Here is an 18623-nt window from a genome sequence, read left to right on the forward strand (position 1 = left end):
ATGAATTCCGTTTGAGGGTTCAACGCCAAAAATAAAAAGAACATTTCGTAAATTAATGTATGCACAGTCACAAGAGCAATTAAAATCCATAAAAATGCACGCCAGACTGATTTAAGCGCTTTAAAAGATGATAGAATGGAAGTTGAAAGTCAACGTCATGGATTCGGTAGTAAAACCAGTGATCGAACAGAAAATAGTTCTGATGATTCCGATGAAAATGACACATAAAGCTTGGACTAATTTCGTGAGCCACATGACGAAAATTTAAATGAACGCTTGGGAAAATTCTAAAACAGTAAAAGCAAATTTCCTCGGTAAAAAAAAGTCCAGACTACGAGAATATTGATGCGAAAATGATAAGAAACTACAAAAAGTTAGGCTGCTTGATGAATTTAAAACTTCACTTTTTAGATTCCCATCTGGATAAGTTTCCAGAAAATGTTGGTGATTTCAGCGAAGAACAAGGGGAACGTTTTCATCAAGACATAAAAGTGATGGAACAACGATATCCAGGTAGATGGGACGAGGTCATGATGGCTGATTTTTGCTGGATGTTGAAAAGGGAAACGAATGTAGGTCTTAAACGTAAGCGTAACCCTTTGCATCGTTTATTCGAAGAAAAAAAAGACACGTTATAGCAGGCAGAAAATAGACTGAAGTAGGTCTATAAATCAATTTAATTACGATAAAAAGCAAGATAAAATGTAAACACGAAAGATAGAATAAACATATCCCTTAAGTTTAAGAAAAGCAGAGAGAAAATTTTTTTGAATAAAACTCTTATTCATTTGCATGTTTAAGTTACAGTTCTACATTTTAATTGATACAAAAATTGTCAGGTTAATTGAAATGGGGTCAATTCTACTTGTAGTTCTAAGTTTCTTCAAATGAGTAATGTGCGCCAAAATTTTTACCATGAATTTTATTGTGTTACAACAGGAACACTTAAGTTGTGTTGCGTTAAGCAAAATTTCGTTAGGTTCTGTTAAGTTAGATGCATTTGTAGGATAAGATCGAGTTAACTTATTAAATATAGCACACATTTAAGACTGAGAACCGTACGCTTACATAGCTACACGTGTGGTTGAATTTCATTTGGCTAGGTTAGGTTAGGTCAGGTTTTGTTAGGTTAGGATAGGTTAAACCTCTATGTAGGTTAAGCCGAAGCTGAATAAAACGGTACCGCAAACACAACGGGACAACACAATGAGTTTAATTGTGTTACGTGAACCTAAGTTAGGTTAGGTTAGGTTAGGTCAGGTTTTTTAGGTTAGGATAGGTTTGACCTCTTTGCAGGTTAAGCCCAAGCTGATTCAAACGATACCGCAAACACAACGGGATAACACAATCAGTTTAATTGTGTTTCGTGAGGTTAGGTTAGGCTAGGTTACATTTATTTCTAGGTTAGGCTCGAGTTGACCCATTCGATGTAGCACACATTTGCTACTGGGAAAATATGCTTTCAGAGCTTTACGTGTAGTTCAATAAATTTCTGTTAATTCAGGTTAGGTGAGGTCAGGTTCTGTTGGTTAAAGTTATTTTAAATAAGTTGATATCAGACAAGGGTCGATCCTTCACAGTTGTCGGCATGTTTTTGAAGTGAAAATTTACATCTCTGGCATTATTTTGAAATTTATTTGCCTCAGTGCATGATTTTTCGTCATTTTTTGAGGTTATGGCTCAACTATAACGTGATGAGTGATTTTTGATACCGAATTTGAATTCAGTGCCCCAAAATCCATAAGAATACGTGTGTCTTGTTACCAGATCCGCACACTTTTTTTTGTGTGGCTGTGTAGTTAATAAAAAGAGTATTAGTAGAGTTAATGAAGTACTGGTCGGAGTACTGTTGCGAAACGAACGTGCTACTTAAATGGGTTACACAGGAATTCTAGATCAATCTAAAAAATGTACATATCCTTCCTCACATTACTCCTCTTCTCTTTGAGTAAGTCACGTCCACCCAAAAAGGGAAATTGCTTACTGGTATAATAATAATAATAATTTTAAATTAAGAAAAATCATTTTCAATGGACGCATTTTAAAACTTATAAAAAGCAATTCTTTTAACAATGTTGTTTTGCAACTGAGTTTTGTCTTGCTCATGATAACTTTATTATAATAAATAATGTTGGGTGTCAGACCTTTCCTGGATCAAATAAATAAACACTATCAAACGACTGAGCGAAATTTCAACAACGAACTAAACTAGAATTCTAACTTTAAATTCTAAATTTAGCTTAAGCGAAACAAAAGCGATTTTGAGGTTATGGTGTACCGGAATCTGAACTTCTTTATTACCTTCCCACTAGCTCAAATCAAAAGAAGGATAATCTTGCAGATAGTGTGATTTTCGACAGAAAAAGTTTTCTTAGCATTATTATTAATAACTCAGTCATGTGAACTAGTGATCAGCAGAAAATGGTTTCTTAAATATAAAAACAGACAAAATCTATTCCCGGTATCATTGGTAGCAAACTTGGTTCATGAATAATAATTCAGAAACTTAGATTGATTAATATTATTAAAATTTCTTTAGTCTGTTACGTCCTAAGCAAAAGGCGAGGTTAGTTTTTTAATGGGATAGATAAGGGAGGTTAAAGGGCCGATTAAGTCAGAGTGGTAAAGCCTGACTAATTATTTAATGTGGGATCGTTGTCACTCGTCAATCCTACGGGGATTGCGTGTTAATAAAACTCAAAAATATGGCAATTTTCACAAGTTTTTGGTATATTTATTATAATATAAGAACATAAGATTAATTTACAATAAAAGAATTATAAAACTTACGCTACCTTTCAGTCTTGAAAGGGCAAGAGAAGATATGTTGTGTCGATGATATCCCCGATGATTTGTAGAATAGCGACGGAATTCTACCGGGTATTTTTAGTTGATGTTCACGAAATATTCGGAAAGCAACGTATACAATGCGGTTCTTCGTTAAGGAATATTTCACGTTTGTCGAATCGATTGCGACTTTTTCCAAGTGGTCCGTACAATTGAAGTTTAAGTTGACATTGTGACTGCCACAAACGAAAGACAACCACCGGGGGTGAGTCTGGGGTTTATACAGGAATAAGCCTCTTGTAAAGTCACGTACAAATTCTCGTATCTATTTTTGCTCTCGTCTATATTTCCAACATACTCTACTATTTTAATTTTATTGTCCCCTTTTTAACTATATTGATTTCCTTATTATACGTTTGTAATTTCTTTACTCTTCTTTTCCTCTTTTCTAGACAATATCTTAATTCTAATTTCTATTGGCCGATACATCAATTACTTATCTTAACTATATAGTTATATTACTACTTTTTAGTTTTAATTATGATCGTTTTGTAGTCTTAGATGTTATACAATTTGATTATCCTTCATTATGTGGGTAAAATATATAACATTTTTTATAGGATAACTGACATATTTCTAAATTACCGATGCTTTTAATTAGTCGGTATACTTATGGTGATGCACAGGTAATTAGCTCGCAGTTACTACTTTATCGAGCGTTGCATATTTATCGTCGGTCGTAGATTACTACTCATGGTTTACCATACAAATGATAACCTACTGCTTTCAAGTTGATGTTTTTATCATTTAAGTTTTACGATAAGGTTTAAGAAAACTTTCGATGAAGATGAAGGATGGCCTAGCCGTGGTCCTCAACGAGAAATAGCAGGATTGCTGCCCATGTTAGAACAAGGCACTTGACGCGCGATTACAGAATCGAACTTCTCAGATTCCACAGTGAAAAAAAGGGAGTCGTGGACCGAGATTTGTCTCGACAGGCCGACAGCTTGGTAAAAATTTTTGAATTAAGTATAGTAAACTGGATTAGCTCAGAAATGAAGAAATTAACAAGTGAATTTAACCTCACAAAAAAATAAAAATTGCACTTATTTTATGTTACAAAATATGTATCATGTTGCCTAAAAGTTGTCATAAATTAAGGAACTACCATTTATAAAATTGCCAGTCAAAAATAAATTTATTCTCATTTTTCGGTTTCTCTTAGCCTATATATTTTTTATTAGCAGTTCAAATAGTTCTACGGTCAGTACTGTAACTGCGCCGCTCTCCATGTTTATTTTTGCTTGTTCTGACTAGAACCACTTATCAGGATCAAGTTGATATATTCCACGAAAAACCGTATGCCTGTTTGATGATTTTTCCAATATTGCACAGACGTCACCATTAGACGCTGGTGATACAATTTGTTCTTCAGTCGGCATGGGCTGAAGGGCATGTTATTTGGTTTTTAATTGAATTCGTTTATCTGCAGTAAAAACGTATCTTAAAATTTCGAATACCCGTTTCGAATATTAGCGAAGAAGAAGTTGAAAAAATCTGAGCTCGTTAAGTTTTTGTCCAAGTAAGTGAGGAAAAGTTATCGTAATAGGGGACCCTTCATAAATTACGTTACCAATTTTGGACCATTTTTGACCCCCCTCCCCACTCGTGGATAACCATAGGTTTTTCTGAACACCCCCCACTCCGCTGAAGTAATGTAGCCATTTACTGAACATGGATTTTACGTTTATTCTGCGTTTGTTTATGCCCCATGTATCGCCCCCACTTTTTTTTTCTTGCGATCCGGAGAGGAATTGTCGGTTAAACTAAGCCAACAGATGGCACCACAAAAAGTAGGTCTGTCTTTTTCATTCAATTGCATTCAGAAAAAGCAAAAATAATTAAAAACTTGATGCTGTTTGTTAAAGTTAAGAAAATTATTTTTTGTTAATATTACTAATGTAGCTAATGAAAACATTAATAATATTAAAGACCTCAATGACAAAAATATTTTAAAAATATACATGATCAGATGAATTAATAAAAAATATATGACGTATATTGCATATTGCGGGAATAATTTTGTAAAAAGTCAATGAAAAGACTAATAAATAAGAAAGTGGATTCAATATTACTTAATATAATGTATATATTTATTTAAATTGAACCGAATATCATATATAAATTTATACAGTACAATAATTTATTTGTTGCTTAATCTTGAAAGCTTTTTTCTCGCTGCATTCAACCCCTAATAATTTTATTAGAAATTTTTTATTTAAAGGAGATTTTGAACTAAATAGTTAATTATATTATCGCAAGCCTCATTTCTAAAATAAACAGACTATAAACTATTAAACTCTATAAACAAACGTACCGTACTCATGACGGAGAGTAGGAGGAAATTCACTTTTTTCGTTCAACTTGATGCTCCGAACTTTTGTCTTCTCTATTTGTTTATTAATAAAATTTCTATTCAAAGCATGGAAAAACTGAAATTTTGTACATAACAATTTTTTACGCTTTGATAACTGATCAGTAAAACTTTATTTTGTCTTAAATTAATGTAGGAATGACACTTAATAACAAAAATAATTGAAAAGTTTATAATAACTATTGTTATAAACAATTCATGTGGAAAAATATTATTATTTGAAATTTTTCAAATGATTATATCCTTCAAGCGCCAGGAAAACTTCAGGTATTCTCTGAAACAATAAATAATTAATAATATTTGATAAAATATAACAATTTAAAGTTTTGTAAATAGATTAGATAAAGGAATTAAAAATTTTAGTCCTTTGGCATAGAAATTTTTTTTTACACTGGAAATATTTTAAGCTGTTGGGTGAATAACTGCTAGTCACAAAAATATTTGAAAAGTTAACATTAACCATTGTTCTAAATAATTCTCGTGACAAAATATTCAAATGTAAGGTTTTGCCAAAATTTTTATTTTCTTTAATCGCTACAATGGCTTCGGATATTCCTATAATATGTATCTTTGTTCATATTTAGTGGAATATAACAATTTACATGTTTTTAAACAATTTACATAAAAAATGTCCCAATTTTGGCACCTCAAAGACTTGGCCATCAAAGAAAATTTAATTTTGATAAAACTTTATATTTAAATATTTTGTCACAAGAATTGTTAACAACAGTGGTTATTGTTAACTCTTCTAATATTTTTGTGACTAACAGTCATTCGCCCAATAGCGTAAGGGCATGTGATACTTAGAAAATTATCGATTTTACCTGTTTTAGGTTCCCCCGGCTTTTTTCCTATGATAAGAAATATTTTCCCTTCAAAATCTGGGAAATGATAGCAAACATGCTAACGGACGTCCCCACACACTTTTTTTGTGTTTTTTTTATCAAAAAATTTTTGATATTGCTAACAACGTGCGTGTATATTTCGAGGTTATGTGTGTTACAATTCACCCGAGCGTCACTTCCAAACTACACAATATTTTTGGCCGAAAACTTTGGACTTATAAATAAACATAGTAACTAATCTCCCGGAACTAAGCTTGTTTGCAGGCAATCAAAAAAGTTTATTTTATAAGTAATTTCCAGATCATCGGAAAGGCAGAGATAAAAAAATGACGTAACCTCAGAATAATGCATATGCATAACATTTTTATTTAGCACAATACATTTTTTTGTTATTATCCCTCAAGAAAGGGTACGGGGACGTCCGCTGTGATATTTTATAGCATCTCCGAATTCAGTTTTTAAAATTTTTTATTTTTGTGGAAAAAAAGCCGGGGAAACTGTAAGTATCACATGCCCTTGATCACGTGACCAATGATTGCGAAGATTTTTTTCAATTAGACCCGTGGGAATGTTGAAAAAAATAAAAATTTGTGCCAATAATAAATGTGTATTATCGGATTTATACATCGTTAAAACTAAAGGTACACCATTTATTGGTAGATCTTGGTTGAAAGCAATTGGACTTTGGCCTTTAATTAAATAAAGTCAGATATATCAAATCAAAACCAACCCTGTTGAAAATAGCGAATGGGCTACACCAATTGTACCAATAACAAAACCTAAAGGCGACATTCGCATTTGTGGAGATTTTAAAGTAACATTAAATCCACAACTCATTATTGACAGACATCCATTACCATTGTTAGATCACATTTTGACAAAATTACAAAATGGTTCAATTTTCACAAAATTTGATTTAAAAGAAGCTTATCAGCAGGTTCCAGTTCACAAAGATTCAACAGTACGCATAAATAGCTTATTACGCATAAAGGCTTATTTAAATATAAAAAAATGCCTTACAGTATTGCATCGGCACCAGGCTATTTTCAGCGACTAATAGATGCCTTATAAAAAATATACCGCATGTTGTTGCTTTCTTGGATGATATCATTATTATAAGTGATATAGTATCTAGATAAAATATTTGGTCATGAAACATAAAAAAGGAATTCATACTTCTCCTGAAAAAGTTAAAGCTATTCTTTAAATGAGAGAACTGGAAAATACCAAGGAACTGTCAACCTTAATTGGAAAAAACACATTATATTGTAGGTAGCAGAGAAGGGTGCTAACAATTTGTGGGATGAGGAATTTCAGGAATTGCTGTCTAAAAATGATACTGGCTGATTGGAATTAATTCTAAGATACAAATGAAATCACTTCGATCAGTCGGTTTAAATTACTTTTGCAAAAACGAGAATAAGCTCCCAAATAAAATTGACATAAAACCGCTATTGAGAGGTAGCGTGTTTGCTGTGTATCCTAAGAACCGTGCGCTACATCGAACTCACTTATATTTGTCCATTGTCCGTCCTCCGTCAATTCTTCTTCAATCGACGTGTAAAATGACGACGCAATAAGTTTCTTTAATCAATCCTTTTACACCTTAATTCAGTACTGAGGCATCTTCGAAGCTTAGGTGTCTTAGTATATTTGGCTTTCCTAAATAGAAAATTAGATTTCCGAGAACGTTATTTATCTCTCTTAAACGATCATCAATATGGTGCTCATTACTTTTCGGAATGCCTTTATTCAAATCGAACTGCTTTATTCATAGAAAAAATTGTTTACAATTTTCAGGAGTAAAACTCTAGTATCAGCATAATGGCGTTTCTCTGCATCGGACAATAGAAGGGTTCTTGTCGAAAATTGCCACCGCCTTTTTTTCCTTCACAAGTGATACCGATAATAAATATAGGACAACATCCAATTGAAAAGATGACATCTAAAATAAAATTTACGGAATTGGTGTCTTAATTTCTAACGGCATAATTTGAGCTTAAACGAGAACTCCATCAAATATACTAAAATAACATTTCAAGTAGATTTGAATTACGCTAAAAGATTTTTATTTTATGATAATATAACAATAATGTATGATTTTAATATTAGGCCTGATAAAATAGATAATTATCCCAACATTAAAAAAAAAATTGGAATACAAATTCCGGCCTAAAACATCATGTCTAGATTTATTTCTGATGCACTCCTATCACCTATGAGTCTCTCATTTATTTTAGTGGTCTATTTATAACATACCTTTTTTGTGCCGCAAATAAGCGTCAAACACAATTCATTCTTCGCACACTGGAAGCGCAGAATATTATTACCATTTATAGTATTTGTCACTTAGCAGCCATTCCATAATGTCGTTGGCACAAAAAAAATTGGCGTTCACTTTTACAGTCTACAAGTCTCATTTCATTATTATTTTAGTCCCAAGAAGGATAAATAAAATCAATTTATATCCTTTTTGGGAATCTCAATATCCCGGAGACGTCCCAGAGATATCCTTGATATCATAGGGTTACCCTGGGATTTCCAAATTTGAGTCTTCACGATATCCGACGGGTTATCCCTAAGATATCCTTGGTACAGCCTGGGAGATTAATTGAATCAAATAAGATATCCCAGTATATCATATTGCTGTAAGGTTACCTTGGAACGAATGACTCAAATATCGCGCTATACTAAATTACCAATCACAATCAGTGGTGTTAGAACTCGGATATCTTTGGCATGCGCAGTAGTGATTCCTGTGTATTTTTCGATTAACGCATGGCGTTACATAACCTAAAAATCCTAAAAATACACAGGAATGACTACTACGTATGCCAGAGATATCCGCGTTCTGACACAACTTATCACAGCTTAAACAGATGGGACCCACCACAGAAAAAAAAAGTTTAATTTTTTTCCATGCAAATCTTGCAACTGTTAAAAATAAGCGAATGACAGATTTTAATCGCCATTTATCTATAATTTAATTTAGATAAACGACGATTTATACCACTGGCGTCGTAATTCTTTCAACTGGAAACGATTTAAACTTAACAATATCTTTAGTTTTTTCTGTAACTCTAATCACATGTTTTCTCTACAACAAGCAAAGCAAGATTAAGTACCCCAAAAATCGAAGGTTAAATATGATCATCATCATGGATCATCATCATTATTAACATTCACCTCACAGGACGTCCTCGCATCATTTCGGTAGAGAGCTTTCAAGCGCTCATTTTTCAGTGTGCTGTATACGCTCAAAATATATGGTTGTTTCGAATGAAATATATTATACCACTTGTGAGATTATATAATTCTCTACGAGAGAAATTCAATGTCTTTTAAACCAGATTTAAATAATAAGAATAATTGATAATTTTACATAATTTCACATCTTTTGATGCAATTTAACGACGAAATGAATATAAATATTGCATTTAAACACAAAAATTGCAGGAGATTCTAGTGTTTATTTTGCCAAGAAATATTGCAGAATCTTTGACCGCCGCTGTTTAAAATGCTTCATTTTACAGAAATTTTAACCAATTCTTTTAAACTTCCATTTTGATTAAGAATCAATTATCGTCAGGCATTTTTAAAAAATACAGATTTTTGTTTTCCTAACATTTTTGACAAATAAAACAAAAAATATCACAAGCTTGCTTTTAGACTTTTTACATATCTCTGGTCTTTAAAAGCAATATAGAAATTTTCGATTTTTGCATACCAATTTCGATGAATAAATTAAAAATGAGTAGTCCTGTCAAGGAATAGTTTTTGAAAATGTTTCAGGAATTTTTAAGTGCCAAAATTTGTACAAAATTTCTCACTATCTTTCGCGTCATTTGGTTCAAATTTTATATTTTTTTCGCAGGATTTTTTGTAGATAAATCCAAAACAACAATTCCTCTAAAAAAATGGTTGAAAGGAATTCAGAATACTTTTTAAAATATACAATTTTTCCCAGACTTCTATCCATATTTTGCGTCGTTCTCGATAAATAACACTTAAATGTCGCGTTTTATTTAAAAATGATTAAGGGAGAAATAATAGGTCTTTAAAATGCTATACATTTTGCTCCTAAACTTTTTTACCACAACCCCTAGTTAAGGAATGCTGGTCAACGAACTAGTTCTTTCTTTTCAGACTCTGAAGAAGTGTGCCAAACTTTTATTTAGATTTTTAATTTTGTTGAGAGTTATCGTTTTGACGGATGGACGGACATATATGTAGCCAGATAGACAGACAGACTTCATCGAAGTATACATTAAAAAAAAAATAGTTTGTTTTTAAAACTGAGAAAGTTTTTGAACAAACTTTTTATTAAAAATAAAAAACATTCAAAATACTGAAAAACATCAGCATTTCAATAACGTACCGTTTTCCAATTCTTCAATATTATATGAACAACAAGATAATTTTTAATTTATTAATCTAAAGAAAATTTATTTTTTTAACTTTTTCTACATACTTTTCTAAACGGAGCAAAGAATATTTTTTCTCAGTTTGTGAATCATTTTTTGTTTAAATGGGTTAATAATAAAATATTTCACTGCAAAAAGATAACTAAATTAAATTTTAATTGAAATCGAAAGGTTTTTTTAAACTTACACAACATTTATTTTAACAATGTTTTTTTGGAACTCAGTTTTATCTTGGAAAAATTTATCGTTCCCAATTTGAAAAATAAATTCTGCTACGACTGAAATAGTTAAATTTTGTGGAGTTTTTTCTCAAAAAAGGCAACGATTCATTACAATTAAACTATTTTTTAAACAATAGTAAGAAGCAAGAGTAAGAAAAAACTTAATAACAAATAATGCCTGAACTATTGATTAACTAATTATTTTTATTAGATTTCTAAACATCTTTCGTAATAAAGTATGCATGTTTCTCTTACAGGAAATTATTGATAATATATTTTGTATTCCTAAAATCATAGAAAGTTCTATTTTTTAGAGATCTGATTTAAGCATAAGAACTGCGTTAAAATTAAGACTTAAAGTGAAACATTTTTTAAATAAAAGATTTTAGAATTTCATATTGTAAACTGAATGAATTTAGACATAAAGAAATTAACAAGTGCATTTAGTTAATTGGATATATTTTTTCTGTTATTTATCAAATTCCCATTCGAAAAGAAATTCACTGTCATTCCTCGGTTTTTATTTATCAACAACGTATAGAATTCCGGTTTACCCGTATAACTTTGAAAGTTTTTGAGATTGAATTTCTGTGCCCTATTGGGCATTCCGCGATTTCTTCTCCGGTTAATAAATTAACAGCACCGTTATCCATGTTTATTTTCGACCGCTGTGACTCTAACAAAGAATCAGGATCAGATATATATATTCCACGAAAAATTGTGTGTCTGCTTGATGTTTTTTCTAATATTGCAAAGACGTCACCACTAGACGTGGATAATACAATTTGTTCTTCAGTTGGAATAGGCCTAAGGGCACCCTTTTCAGCTTTTAACAGAATTCGTTTATCTGCAGGAAAAATGTATCTTCGAAGCTCGAATACTCGGTTAGGATTTTTGCGGAGAATCAGTCGAATAAAACTTAGTTCTTCAAGTTTATATCCAAGTACGTGAGAAGATCTTGGCCATCCCGGAGGAGACCTGGACCTAGCACGAAGAGCTGGCACGGCAGATGAAGGAGACTCCACAGAAGACTGAGGTTGGGCACGAGAAGGAGTTCTAGCAAGAGAATTGTTGTCAGAAGATAAAGAAGATGCACAAGGTTGTGCAGCAGGAATTGGTTCGCCATTGGGCAAACAGTCAAACTGTGTACTTAATTCTGCAACAAGAAATTAAGGAGTATCATTTTCTTAATACAAAATCTTACTTTGTTATATCATGAGTTTTTAATGTCATTGCAATAATTACATAGGACCAGAAACCGTCTAAGCCTGCTACATATGTAAGAGAGATTAGGTGTGCCTTATGTTTTTGAGGTCGCTGAATCCGCTTCCGGTGTCCGTTTGACGCCATTAGGTCAGTATCAAGTCAGTTTAACGTTAAACCTACAAAATTCATCGCTAACTAACTAAATTAGGGTACCTTTAGGTTTAACTGATCGCTGAATTCAAATCCGGTGTCCGTTTGACGCCATCAGGTCAGTATCAAGGTAAGTTCAAGGCCAAACCTATAAAGTTCATCGCTAACCAACTAAATTTAGGTTGAATTAGTCGCTGAAATCGAATCCGTGATAGAGATGGACCTTTCCGAAAATTGTTGTCTTATGTAGGAGACTTAGCATATTGTAATAATGTGAAGGGATTAGTTGAAGAATTTAAAAGCATACCTTATAATGTTAACGAATGGCGACTTTTCATAGATTCGTCTACAAGAAGTTTATAAAGTTGAATTACAAAAACCACAAATGGCATCTCTGTGGAGATTTTAAAATCATAACAATAATTCTGGGACTAAAGAGTGGTTTTACAAATCACCAGTGTTTTATATGCGAATGGGATAGCCGAGCTCGTGAGCAGCATAATGTAAAAAAAATTGGAGTCTTCGAGAAAATCTTAATCCAGGATCATGTAATGTTATAAATAAACATTTAGTAGATCCATTAAAAGTGCTGTTACCTCAATCACATTCAAAACTCGGCGTAGTGAAATAATTTGTTAAGACAATGAGAAAAATAGAAAGTGTTGCTTATAAGCATATTTTTGAGAAGTTTCCTAAACTTTCCGATGCTAAAATTAAAGAGGTAGTGTTTGACGGTCTAAAAATTAGAGCTCTGCTGAACGATGATGAATTTGAGCGAAGAATTACTAGTAATGAAAAAGAAACATGTCAAACTTTAGACAAGTTTTCTCCCACTCTTTAAGAAATCATAGGGTGTTTGATGAATTTAAAGATCCATTTTTTGGATTCTCATATTGATTGGTTCCCTAAAAATTTAGATGATATGAGTGAAAAGCAGGAAGAGAGGTTCCATCAGGACTTTAAAGACATGGAGCATAGATATGAAGGTGTATGCGATACTCATATGATGTTTGACTATTGTCAGTACCTAAAAAGGGACATGAAGACCGTTCATAAACAAAAGAGTATTCAAAGATCATTTGCGTAAAAAAGACGCGTTCTTTAGAAAAAAATATTTCGTTTTAAACAAGCATCCCATTTTTATTTAATTGTAGCATCATACTTTAAAAATCACATAAACCTGGCGTTGGCGCCCCCGTTTCTGCAACAGATAAATTCTGAAAGAAGTCGTACCTGCACGTGATTCAGAATGGGTAACGTTAAAACCACTTTAACTAAATATAAAGAGTTTCTCACACTGTATTAAGCAAGTTTAAATTTAATTTATTTAAAAAGTAGCTGATACTATAACATTCTTGAATGGCGGCAGGGTTGAAAATTCTAAAAAGCGAATTCAGCGACCACTTAAACCGGAAGTTTACCTAGTTTGGTTAATAGGCGATAAATTTTGTAGATTTGATCTTGAACTGACCTGAAAACTGACTTGATCGCGTCAAACGGATACCAGATTCGGATTCAGCTACCTCAAGAACATAAGGTACTCCTAGTGCCTCTTATGTTGCAGGATTAGACGGTTTGTGATCCTGTGTTATCAATGTACTTTGCAACATAGTTGTCAAAACAGGATAAATGGGAATTTCTGTTAAAAACAATTTTTATTTAAAAAAGAGGGAACTGCTTCAAAAAATTGCCTCTTTGGCTGAAAAGCGACTCAAAATGATAAATTGTTCTAAGGAAAGCTAAAGTATGAGTTCTAATAGAAAATTTTTAAATAAAACTTATTTTCTGCTTCGAACAATTTGGTTTTAACATGATAAAAGACTTTTCTTTATATTTATCTCTATGATTCTTCATAGTATTTATTAATGTTAAATAGAGGTTCGCACTTTTTTTGGTAAATGCGCAACATTTTGTCCTGAAATTGGTTCAAAATTATATGCAACGCTTTTGTCATGAATTTTAAAGAATAACAGCAGTTGAGTTTCAGTTCCTACATATGTATTACATCCATTAAGTCACCCAAGTTTACATTCGCATTGTAATTTTTTTACTAAGCGCTCCAAGAAATTTTCTACTTTTTAACATGAAAATTCGTTAAATTTAAAGAATACTGAAACTAAATACATTAGAAAAAACACTTTCCGAAGGTAAACGAATAATTTCTGGAGTCATAGAAATTTATATATTATTCATTTTTCTAACTGTATGTTCAACTTTGAAAAGTGAAGATTTATTATTTTAGTCAGAAACTCATCTTATGTGCTTGGTAAAGAATTTATTATTTTTTTAATAAATTTTTTTTATTACTGGCTTAAAATTTAAATATGCTTTGTTCGAAATCCAACAATTGTGCTGGGAAGTCATTTTTTACACCTTTTTGTTTAAAAATCCAACTATTTTGGTTGAGCAGTCTAATATTGTATTTTTGTTGAAGAATTTATTCATTTTTATAAAATTGTTATTGTTGGTTGATTTTTTTTATTTTGACTAAAGAATCTTTCTCTGTTGAAAATCAAACTACTTGTTAAAAATTCCTCTTTTTGCTTTGAAAATTCTTGCCTTTTGGTAGAAATGTCTTATTTTTTGGTAGCAAATGCATCTTTGTAATGTAGGTATGTATGTTTGTTTTTTGCCTGTATGTCTGTAAGCACAATTGTTACACCTTTCCGGGATAAAAATTCAAAACTTAAAGCATTTTGAAGATTTTTGAGACCATTTTTTTCAAGATTTGAAAATTCGATGTGTAGATGTTATTAGTTCTAGAAGATTCGAGCAATTTACCCGTATTACTTCTTTCGATAAAAAAAATGCTCAGAGTTATAGCATTGTCAAAATAATAAAAAAATTAAAAAAACGAAAATAATATTTAAGCCCACAAAACGTATAATAAGAAAAAAGTCAAAGAAAGAAAAATGTTTTTTGAAAGCCCTACAAGATTATCATAACAACTTTTCAATTTTGCTAAAAAATCGAAAATGAAAATTTTGATCGTACAAAAAATAGAGAAAAATAAAAAATTTCATTTCGCGGTCAAATTATTTCAGATAAAAAAAGGAGCAGACAAAAATTATGCACTTAAGAAAGGTTAACAAATTTACTTCATTCCTCTTTCTTATACAACATGTAGTTTTTCTTTTATAAAAAAATAGGTTGCTCTTCCAAAAAACAGCTGAAAATTTGCCATGAATAATTGTACGATAGGACGTTCAGTGTTTGTTTAAATGGTGAAAAATGACATTAAAAATATATATATAAATTAATTTTTTTAACGACACAAGGCACGAAAAAATAGACAAAAAATGGTCACCCAACAATAACATCTTATTCTACAAAATTTTTAGCTTGCATTATATCTACCAACTTTTTTGGATCCATTTTAATATCGAATCCGTTTTTCTCATTTAAATAAAAAAGAATAGCATTGAAAATAAGTAAACAAAACTGAAATTTTTAAACTGAAAATTTTAATAGTTCACTTTTAATTGAAAGCTAAAATATTTGTAAAAAATGTCTTGCTTTTTGTTAATTTAATTTAATTTTAATTTCCAAAATTGTCCAAAAACTAGCACTATGTTACTTTTAAAGAAACAATTCCTAAGCGCCACAGCGCAAGACAGCTATTAAATTTTTAATTTGAAAATAGTCGCACAAATCACCTTCAAAATACATCGATTTTTAACCAAACCAGAAGATAATATTTAGGAACCTCTGAAAATCGCCTCTGGCTTTTTTAGAATTTAAGAGATGAATGCATCTATTAGAATGTTGGAAAAGTGACTGGTCTGAATGTTAGTAATTTTAAAATAACTTGGCTGGTTTGTGTGGTAACAATTCTGATTTGTTTCATTAATAGGGCTAAGGCTAAAGTTTGGAATTAATAAATAATATTATAGGGTTGATTTATGGCTGTTTCACATGGAGAGATCCTGGAATTGTTTCCTAAAAAGTGCTAAGGGTGAAGTTTTCGGTTTGTTTATTACTATGGGGTTGCGTACATAACTTTAAGTATCTCTAAGGAGACTTTTGTGACTGTTTTTGATATAAAAATTGGAGGGTTGTTTTGTATAGATATTTCGGAATGCTTTTGTTAAAAGTGCCGTGTGTGGTTTTCAAGGGCAGTTGATATAGGACAAGGGTCGGGCCGGCGAAATATTTTTCTATTTTGGTCACGGTGTTATTCTCACAGGGCTTGGCTTTTTAGGATGGAAGTTGGTTGCAGAAATTTACACAACTTACAACTAAATCCTTTATCTTTTAAGCATTTTCAGTGACTTACACCTTATGAACAAAAGCCGCTATTAATTAATAATAACTTATAAATAAAATGTATAAACTCTATAAACTATACGCTTACATGCAAAGCTTGTGAATCATACATTCACGTAGTCTCTTAAGTCGAAAATCTGATCGCATTAATTGAAACGTCTAGAATTAGGAGTGCCCCATCTGTACGCGTGGCAATTCATACGTGTACAGATTGCATTGCTAACATTTTGATTTGCGTAGAGCTTCACAATAATTTAGCTACAATAATAGATATATTATATTATTATATTTACCAATAGAGTTAAAAATTGCGACCAAGGATAACCTTAAAGTACAGATATGCCTCATCTTTTATAATGAAGGGAAACACTAATTAATGTACGAGCAATAATGAGAAATCAGATTAACAATGTGACTCATGAACTATAGTCGTTATCTCTGAGATGGAAAGCGTCAAACTTATCCTTCAGAGATATTTACATTTGATAAGAGTCAGTTTTAATTAACAAAATTTGGTTACACATTCCTCTAAATCTGATTCTATCTTTCATGTGATCTTTCACGTTGTCGTAAATGCTGGTTTTAACTAATAAAAAAACTAATACTAATTGTGAAAAAACTTGTAAAAGTAATCGCAAGGATGGATTTAACCCTTTCATACATTTATTGTAAAGTTTTAGAAATTATTTAAATAGAATAAATAAGTTATCTTGGAACAAAAGCTTTTTCATGCAACGTTGATTTTTAATCACTATCACAGAAGCCTACAATGTGAAATTTACGTTTTGCACCTTGAAAAAAGGGTTTTGTGGCCTATCAAAACATTAATTAAATCTTTGAAAATTAAAAAATATTGTCAAAGAAAAATTTCACGAACAAAACTTGATCAAAAAGTTTTTCATGACATTCTTATCATTTATAATTTTGAAATTATTAGAATTGTCCGAAATTTGACACCACGGTCCTTCAACAAATCTTCTCCACGTTTTATGACCCCCTGAACCCGAAAATCAGGTTTTTATGATGGGATCTATTTGTCTGTCCGTCAGTTTGACCATCCGCCTATTAAAACGACAATTCTCGAAAAAATGAACGGATCAGATTTTATTAAAGTCTTACAAGATGCTCAATCTTTTGGATTTTCTTAAAAAATCTAAAATTCAAATCTTGATTATCACTGGGTTGCGCGCGCAACCCATTTCTCCTCTTCTGAATTTGGAAACTCGAAGGTGCATGATTGCCGGTCGGAACACTTCAACGGTTCTATTTATATCTCTATTTGCTTTGAAATAAAATTAAGAGATTGAGATTTTAATATTTCCAAATTTCGATGCTGGCGATTCTAATGATTTGAATACTTCGCGCGCCTCTTTATATGCGTATATTTTGGGGTTATGTTATTTCAAGTATTAAATATAATTTATATAAATATTAATACTATTGTATATATAAATATATACGTATATTATTGATGATAATATTAAAATTATGTTATATTATAATAGTCTTATTTATATCTTGATCCGCATTTGAAAGAAATTAAAGAAATTGGCGATTTTGGAAATTTATCTCGTTTGGATAAAAACTCAATTATTTGATTGAAAAATTAATTATTTTGTTGAAAATGTAACTATTTTATAGAAAAGTTCTCTTTTCATTTAAAAGTTCAACTGCTTTGTTAAAATTTGTATTTTTTGTTTGTTTGAAGGTTCATCTATTTCGTTAAAAATACATTTTTGAAACTGACAATTAAACTTTACCATTTTTGGTTAAAAAAGCATGTATTTTTTAAAAATTCGTATTTCTTTGTAGAAATTACATTGTTTTATGGAAAATTTATACTTTTTGATTAAAAATTACATTTTTCGGTTGAATTATCAACTGTATATATTTTTTTGGTTGCAAAGTCGTTTTGTTGTAAAGGCAACTGTATTGCTAAAAATTAAGATCATAATTTTTGGGTGGAAAATTGGATTGTGTATTTAAAGTTGAACTACTCCGTAAAAAAAATTTTTTTTTTTTCTTATCCAGGATTCATAATTATAGTTGAAAATTCAACTATTTGCCTTTAAATTGGGTTAAAAATTCAGCTGTTTTGTAGTTAATACTCTTTTTGACTTTAAAATTAAATAATTTCCTTGAAAATTCTTGTATTTTGTTTAAAGTTTGTCTTTTTTTGTAGATCATTAATTTTCTTGATCGAAAATTCATCTGATTGGTTAAAAATTTAACAACTATGTTTAAAATTAATTCTTTTTGTTAAAAATTATTTATCTTCATCTGATAATGT

This window comes from Belonocnema kinseyi, chromosome 2 (assembly GCF_010883055.1).
Source record: "Belonocnema kinseyi isolate 2016_QV_RU_SX_M_011 chromosome 2, B_treatae_v1, whole genome shotgun sequence".
Classification (NCBI taxonomy): domain Eukaryota; kingdom Metazoa; phylum Arthropoda; class Insecta; order Hymenoptera; family Cynipidae; genus Belonocnema; species Belonocnema kinseyi.